Source organism: Triticum dicoccoides, chromosome 6B, assembly GCF_002162155.2.
Source record: "Triticum dicoccoides isolate Atlit2015 ecotype Zavitan chromosome 6B, WEW_v2.0, whole genome shotgun sequence".
NCBI lineage: Eukaryota > Viridiplantae > Streptophyta > Magnoliopsida > Poales > Poaceae > Triticum > Triticum dicoccoides.
Genome location: NC_041391.1, coordinates 158,490,924 through 158,499,660, shown reverse-complemented (window position 1 = coordinate 158,499,660; position 8,737 = coordinate 158,490,924). Strand labels below are relative to the sequence as shown.

Sequence of the window (8,737 nt, the reverse complement as noted above, 5' to 3'; positions counted from 1 at the left end):
TTTCTGCCTTCCAACTATGTTGGTGATGCGGCGATGTGGATAGGTCGCGGGCAGGCACCGGTAACAGCACCGGCGTGCATCAACCAGCATAATAGGTCGGAGGCAGTCAGCGGTGCAGACGTAGCAGCGGGGCGATGCGCCGCGCGGAGGCGACATCGACTGCAGACTGAACGCGTCAGGTAGGGCGGCAAAGGTGTGTCAAAAACCAATCAATCTCTTGGCCTACTTTTGGACCGATTGGTTCGGTGAATTGGTTTATCTGATCAGATCAGAGAGATAATGAGGCCAAATTCTGATTTGCAGTGAACAATTTGTAGGCCATTAAATTTTGGTCTGATTTTTTATATTGAAAATGTCAAAATTCTACACTCGCCACTGGGTACTACTGGTCTAGAGGTGCCAAATCGATGGAGAAGAACACTACTACCGAGAGGACAACCATAAAGTGGAGACGTGTGTTGCCACCGCCCACTGTGGACATGGATCCGAAGGCTCTGAATTGTGCCAGATGCCTTCATCGCCTCGAAACTCCAATGTTTAAGGTAGTCTTTTAATCCCAATTTGATTTCTTGCCTACACGCAGGTAGCTCACTATACTATTTTTTAGAAATGGAACTAAGCTTTACCAAATATAGAAGCATGTATGATTGCTCACTAGACATGACAAACAAAAAAAAATCAGAGCTACATGTGTATATTTTCATGAATGGTAGCAATGGACAACATTGATCTGGTAAGAAGCATGATTCAGTCAACAATGAGCCTCATGATATATAAATGACCTTTTAAAAATAGAAAATTAGATTATCAGCGAACTCGGGTTTTTTCTTCTAGCTATCTTTTTATGGAATGCATAACTATAGTGTTGTTGTTGTTTTAGGTTTTGCTAAGGGTTGAGATGTCTCTGCTCATCACCTCGATGATGTACTATCAAGGTATGAATTAGTAGAAAATTCACATACACACATTTCCGACTTTTCAGCACGTTGTTCTATTACTCCTAACGTTATTTTTTCCAAGAAATTTCTCTATCATCGACATATCCTATTTTTCACAAAAGAATCTTATGTTTCTAAACATAAGATTATTCTTTGTTAGCAATTCCCGCAGCAACGCGCGGGTATCATCTAGTTGCTTAAAAGTTGTAACCATGGTACAAATGATTACAAAAAAAAGAAATTACAAAGCCACTTTAAATCGTGTGGACAGGTATGACTGACACGAGAAGGCAACCCCTTTTGAGCCTGCTTTTTAAGCCTATGACTTCAAAGAGGCATGTCCTCAACAATCAATCTAAGAGTGATGGAGCTATGGCGGTCAATTTTGTTGAAGGGCATAGCATTTCGGGACCACCCATATATCTTCCAAAGAATGATGAGAAGCACCGTGTGTTAGTATTGATCTCTCCATCAATGGGCCCAAAGGCCCATTGGACCCTTGACTCGCTCCCTGATCGGGGGAGCCCAACCCAACTGGGTTGTGGGCCCCTGTCGTGCTGGCTATAAGAGGGAGGTGGGGGCCACTAGGGCACGTGCGCCAAAATAGAACCGTCGCCCACCTCCCTAACCTCACCGATCGAGGAAAGCCGCTCAGCGATGGGAAGCTCCACAACGCCCTGTCGCACTTCACCGTCGACCCCTACACCGACCGTCGCTGCCCGTGCGCAGACCTTCATCACTGAACCAGCGATGGCCGGAGCGCTAAGGTATACACACAAACAGATCATAGACAGACTACAGATAGTTCGATCTACTCCGAAACCCTAGCCTACCCGATCCAGAGTCCTTTCACCGTCGACCATATGGACAGATCGATTCAAGGCAGACTCTCGCGCACCCAAAGCTCATCGATGCAGTGAGGTGGACTGATGCCAACACGTTGTCAAACCATGTCAGCATGCGAACATAGGATGAAAATATGCAGAGCGTCCTCACAGTCACAGGCATGCCCATAGCCCACACCTAGGGCATCGACTAATTTTGATTGGGAGTCAATAGCTTAGTGGAAAAGGCAACAGTATTGCATTACTAAGAAGTTTTTTCTGTAACAGAAATATATGGAAAGCAGTTAACGCTATGGCTCAACTTTTCTATCATCATATCTTAAAATGCTGTAGCTCTACATCTAGGTTCAGGCAAATCAAATATTTGTCCTTCGGGGCTTACTTTATTTTTAAGTTTACATTTTCAACAAAGTTTTACCTAATCCTTTGCTTTCCTCTAAAGAAATCAGAATAGACGGTTGTGAAACAGAAGAAAATTTTCAAGCTACTATGGGGCATGTTGTAAAGAAGAATAAGTTCAATATAATTCCAATTATAGTATTCTTTAACGAACATACCACTAACAAACAACTATTATGCATCAGAAAATTAAATGTTTTTTTTCTAATTTGATAAAGATGGTGCCCATGCATTGCGGGCGCGGGTCACTGTGCTAGCTATAAGAAAAGAAAACGCAACCATCATCTCTCCCATGCGCCAACCAAATTAAGAAAATTATGAAATCCCAACAGCACCAATGGCGCAGCGAAGCGCGCCCAACCCTTCTAGTGTTATGCATGAAGCTCAAATGAATGGACCATAAACGTGTACCCTTCAGCTTATTAGGAACTACTACTGTGCAGCCACTGAAGCTGGAAAAATATCAAAAGATTCCATTATAAAAATTGCAGCTCCACGAAATTGTATGCTTCTGTTTCTGGATTTAAACAGATTGCAGTTTCCGTATAATGTTGTGGCAATGAACCAAATTCTGGTGTTTGCTGATGTCGTTGTCTCTGCATTAGTGACATAACTTACTTGTGGTTTTTTACTTTATAATGCACATCGTATACTCCTGGTCAGTTTATACCAGACCAGGACCTGGCTGGAGCTTCACTCCTTTGAATATAACTAGCTCTCAACATGGATATTATTTGTCTGAACCGCACTAGGAGCAGATACAATCTAACAACTCCTAAAAATGTTCTTGCGTACAAATAGGATGATACAATCAAGCAAACCTTCAAAGAACCGCAAGGGACACGTTGCTAGGCTGGTTTACCTTTTGAATAGGTAACAAACAGCTACTTTCATTCAGGTACGCTATTCATGCACAGGTGTTGCACTAGAATCCTTGGAGAATGACCTCCGTTGTTGCTGCCCATGTCAAAGAAGAAAAACTCAGTTCTAAAGAACAGCTAGCTTTTTTGTTTGAGTTAACTAAAAGTAATTCCTCACCAAAAGATAATGCATTATTACCTGTCACGTCACGAGATGAGGATGCTTGGGATATGACAGATCTTGAACCAATCCTTGCCTGTCCCTTTTCTGCAGTTCTCAGTCAGTGCAGAGCCACAATCACTGACAATCAACTCCTCCAGTGCAGTTAAGGATCGCAAACCTTCTGGCAGTGAGACCAACTTCCCGCAGCAGCTTATCTCCAGATGCTCAAGTGCTACGAGATCACCTAGCCATTCTGGAAGGACTTCCAAATCAGTGCAATTATCAATCTTCAGCTTCCGGACCATGCTAAGGTGCCTGATGGCCTCTGGCAAAACACGTAGCCCTTCGCAGTACTCAATGGTCAGATCCTCAAGTTTTGGCCTGTGCTGCAGTAAGTTCCAATCACACGACGAAGCATGGCACTTTCTAATCCACAGTCTCCTAAGAAGTGACGCCGGTTTGGAAGATGATGGCCCGAACACCCTGCCAACTGATAACATCTCACTGCTGTTGGATAGTGACAAATCTGCTATAGCATCTGGGAGGCATGGTCTTGGTCTCATCTTTGGACATCCACTTGCAGTGACAGTTTTAAGAACTGGAAACATGAATACTTGCTGTTGACTTTCTTCACTATCCCCTGCCAATGAGGTTGGCCAGATCTCCAGATCAGGCATGTCTTCAAAATGGAGTTCCTTGAGTGACTGGTACAATGTGTTCTTCTGTCCCTTGGCAAGTATTTCAGGTCCAATGCTACGGACACCACTAATGCAGCGGAGCTCAAGAGAATGGAGGTTGGGAATATGACCAAGAGGTGGGAGGCATATACAGTTAGGGATGTTGCCTAAACTTAGGAAGGTAATATTTGGAAACCAGGATTCCATGCTCTCCATCATCCAGCTGGGAAATTTAGTGCCCATGTAGCCATTTATTTCAAGGACCTCAAGGTTTTCAGGTGGCAAGAGAACTTCAAGAAATGTTTCGACGTTCTTCAGCTCATCAGAAGAGCATGAACTGGTCCATGACACAGTCAAGTTGCTTAGTTTCCTCTTATTCCTCAAGTTTGCTCTCCTGGCATCGTTTGTCAAATCCTTCTTGTGTGAGCGGCATTCAATTCTAAGACTGCCACTCAGAAGAATAAGGTCTTTTAGCTCCGCAATACTGCTGCATGTGTCACCTATAATGAGCAAGGATAATGTTTCAAGCTTAGTCCATTGCCCAAATCCATCAGGTAGTCTCTCCAAAGATGGGCACTGGTCATTTTGTAGGTGCTTCAGATTAGTGATGGTTGTCATGCCGTCAGGTAGCGAGGCTAGATCTGCACACCCAACAAGGCTTAACCTCTCCAGCATCATAAGGTTTGCTATAGACTCAGGTAGCTTATGAAGATTCCAGCACTGGAACAAAATAAGCTCCTTCAAGTTATGAAGATTACCAATTGATTCAGGCAATTCCTCCAGACCAATATTCAATGAGAGATCCAAAATCTGCAAGTTTGGTAGGTGACTGATTGCTATGGGCAATGCCAAACTCCGTGCATGATGTGATAGAATGAGAGTTTGAAGCTCCAGGAGGCCACCAACGGATCGAGGTAATTCTGACAAACTGCTACAGTAAGACATATCCAGAGTATGCAGCCTTGTAATGCAGCCTATCGAGTCAGGGATTGCCTCAAGATCACTGCATTGTGATAAATTCAGATGCAACAAATTTGAGAGATTCCCAATATTTTTGGGCAGCGCTCGGAGAATTCCACACTGTGAGAGGTTCAAGAAATGCAAATTTTGCAGTCTGCACATAGTGTCAGGCAGAATCTTAAGATTGACGCACCCTTTAAAATTCAAGTCTTGCAAACTTTGGAGTTCACCGATGGAGCTGGGTAATGTACAGAGGAAACTGCAAAATGACATGTTAAGATTTTGCAGGTTTTGAAGATACCCTACGGAATCTGGCAAGGTCTGAAAGTGGCAAGAGGAAAGATTCAGGGTTTCCAGATTCTCAAGACTGCATATTGACATGGGAAGCACATATAGATTGCCACAATTGGACAAATGAAGTGTTTGCAGATTGTGGAGGTTACTGATGCAATTGGGCAGGCTTGTGATAGGGGATGAAGAGACGTCCAAGTACCTCAAGTGTTTTAATCTGCCAACTGACTTGGGAAGCTCTGTAATTTGGCTGCCTCGCAAATCTAGTACCCTCAGGCACCTGGAGTGAAGCAACAACTGAACATCAAGAGCATAACCCCAGGAATGCAATGCGCGGACTTTACGAAGCATGCTCCGGAGAACTTCAGATTTAGAGACCCCCATGTCACGCATAGGGGCAGCATGCTTCGGCGCGCCCATTGACATTCTTAAAGTTGATGATCTGGACTTCATCCCCGGCAACAGACTGAGCAAGGTCATGCACCAAGTCGTGAATCTTGTACTTGACATTGTGATCTTCCTCTAGTTCTTTCTTTGATAAATCGTGCTCCACTACTTCTTGAAGGAAAGACATCCACAGCAAGTGCTCGAAATAGTCGTTGGCTTGATCGAAAACCGATTGGCAGCCATACTTTGTGGGTTCAATGAAACCAAGAGCAATCCATCGCTGAATAAGCTTGTCCCTGTCAATCTCATAGTTTCTAGGAAACGATGCACAATACGCGAAGCACTGCTTCAGACCAGGTGGCATTTGGTCATAGGTAAGCTTGAGAGACGGCAAAATTGTGTCTTCCTTGTCCAGCTGCCATATCTCACTGTCCTTGACAGCAATCCATGACTCCTCATTCCTCTTGAACCGCAGCATGCTCCCAAGAGCCTTGGCGGCCAACGGCACGCCGCCGCATTTCTGGACGATCCCCTTTCCTAACTTGACCAGCTTGGGATGCATATGCTCCTCCCCTTCCTCAAAAGCCTTTCCCTTGAACAGCTCCCAACAATCATCATCAGAGAGGCCCTCGAGAATGAATGGCGGCACGGTGCGCACCATCATGGCGACCTTGCGGCTCCGTGTGGTCACCATGATCTTGCTGCCTCGCTTGCCATCCTTGAGGAGAAGCTTCAGCCGCTCCCACTCCTCCTGGCTCTCGCTCCACACATCATCGAGAACCAGCAGGTACTTCTTCCCCGTGAACGTCTCGGACAAGAAGTTTGCGATGGCCTCCAGGCTGGTCAGATCGCGCTTCAGCTTGGTCGCGCTCGCAATCGGCTGGATGAGCCTTCTGAGGCTGAAATCCACGGACATGGAGACCCAGATCCGGAGGTCGAACACCTCGTCGTTGGCCCTCCGGTCGTTGAACACCAGCTGCGCCAGCGTCGTCTTGCCGAGGCCGCCGAAGCCGACGATGGGGATCACGGACACGTCCTCCTCGCTCGCCGCGTCAAGGACCAGCTTCATGAGCCTCTCTTTGTCGGCGGCCCTCCCCACCGTCTTGGCCTCGTCGACCTTTGAGATGGTCTCACGCTTCGGGGAAGCAACGGGGTGCGCCGGCGGAGAAACGTTGGGATTCAACCGCAGCCTGTCCCTCCCCGCGGCGACGGCGTCCAGCTTGCGCCTCAGGGACCTCAGCCTGTGCGCCATGACGACGGAGCTGACGATGCAGGTGGCCGTGGAGCCGCACGCCGGGTTGCCCCGGCTCCGGCGGCGGCGGCCAGCGCGCAGGTCGGTGTGGCAGGCGTCGAGGAAGTCGTCGATGTCATGGGCGAGGTTCTTGAGCCTGCGCAGCCAGTCGCGGACGGCGCTGTCGCCGCTGCCGCCGCGCACCTCAGCGTCCGCGAGCACGCTCCGGATGGGTGGCGAACTCGTCCTCCATGGCCTTCAGGTCAGTCCTGAAGCTCCTCAGGAGGGCGAGCTCTCCCCAAACCGAGGACCCGAACTTCGCTAGCACCGCCTTCACGATGCTGGAAGCAAGCACCCCCTCCGCCATGGATCTCGATCTCGCACGCGCGCGCTCTCTCTCTCTCTCCCACCCCTCTCCAGTCTCAACACACACAGTCAACACAAACCAAACAGTGTCGCAGTGCGGGGTCAGTTATCTTTCCCTAATCTCTCCCTATCTCTCCATAATAATAAAGCACGGATTGGGTCTCTGGATTCACCGTCACAATACGCTTCTCCTAATAATAAAGCACGAATTAGGTCTCCGAATTCACCGTCACAATATGCTTCTTCTGATGAATTTACGCTTTCATCAGTTTGATAAAGCAAGGTGCGTTTCGCTTTTAGGCATGGTGCACCCGCAATAAAATAAAATAAAAAAATTGCTAATGTGTGATTCGAACTTAGGTTGACTAGAAAAGAACACGTAGCCGCTAGGCAACTCACCCGGCTAATGTTTCTTACAACAAAAAGAAACTTAAGCAAGGTCACAGAAAATAAGGAAGGAAAGGGAGGAAAAGATTAAAGAAGGAAAGAGAAGCAAGGTCACAGAAAATAAAAAAGGAATAAGGAAGGAAAGCGAGGGAAAGATAAAAGGAAAGAGTAGGCCTAAAAGGAAAGAGTAGGCCTTCTATATATGCGCTCCATGTAATAAAATGAAGGACAAAAATTAGGAAGGAGAGGAAGGCCTTCCATATATGAAAATAAAAGAAGGAAAGAGTAGTCGCTTGACAGAACTAAAGAAAGTAACAGTGAAATAAACATATGTTGCCTCGCCGCAATTTGCTCTTTTGCTTGTGAGCTTTGGGAGTCCCTCTGCCATATGGGTGTAGATGATCAAGAAGAGTTCAAAAAACCATCTCATTTTTTTTTCAGAAAATTAAAAGTGTTTTTTGTCACCTGAAACTTGGTTAGGGCACATACAATGCGGGCGCTAGGAATAAAATCCTGGCAGCTTTTGCATCGCCCCGACTACTTTCGGCCTCGACACATAACCTAGAGTCGGCTACTAAAAAAAGTATACACAATGTAGCTGCTAGGTTGTATGATTGTGCATGTTAATTTGCTCAAGATTTTAACGCTCTTGCATTGGAGCCGGCCTTAGGGTGATATTTTTAACCTTGTCATATGTTGGTCATTAGCTATTAATGATGTTCGTGTATGATAACGGATTCCAAGTGAGCTTGTCAGTTAATGCTAGCCTGCATAGACAGTGTGTTATGTTGTGGATCAGCTCATCATCTTGAGATTGTTCACATTTGGGTGCATTGTGATCACATAGACATCACAACTATCTCGGAGAAGCGCGGGGAAGAGGATAAGGTGCGAAAAGGCAAGGGATATTTGATATTGATTTTCACCCGTTGCAACGCACGGGCCTTTTTGCTAGTTAATAATAAAGCATGGATTGACTCCGTGGATTCACCGTTAATAGTACGCTTTCAGTTTTTTCACCTACATTATTTTCTACATCTGAGGTGGCACTAATCTATCTATATAATCTGCATGCAAGTCAAAGACGCGTGTGACCTTTTTCTTCTGAGACAAGCCTACAGGCCTAAAGCGTGTAGCCTTTTTCCTCTCGCATGGCCGCCGGCCCACCTACACGAGGAGGTGATAAAATATTAGAGCGTGTTTAGTTGTTTTGTTTGTACGAAGGATCGACTT

General features: G+C 46.1%; 1 pseudogene; it reads right to left on the bottom strand.

Annotated features, from left to right (window-relative positions):
- Nucleotides 1-2,789: 2,789 nt before the first annotated feature.
- LOC119323658 lies at nucleotides 2,790-7,197 on the bottom strand (annotated as a pseudogene).
- Nucleotides 7,198-8,737: the final 1,540 nt, after the last annotated feature.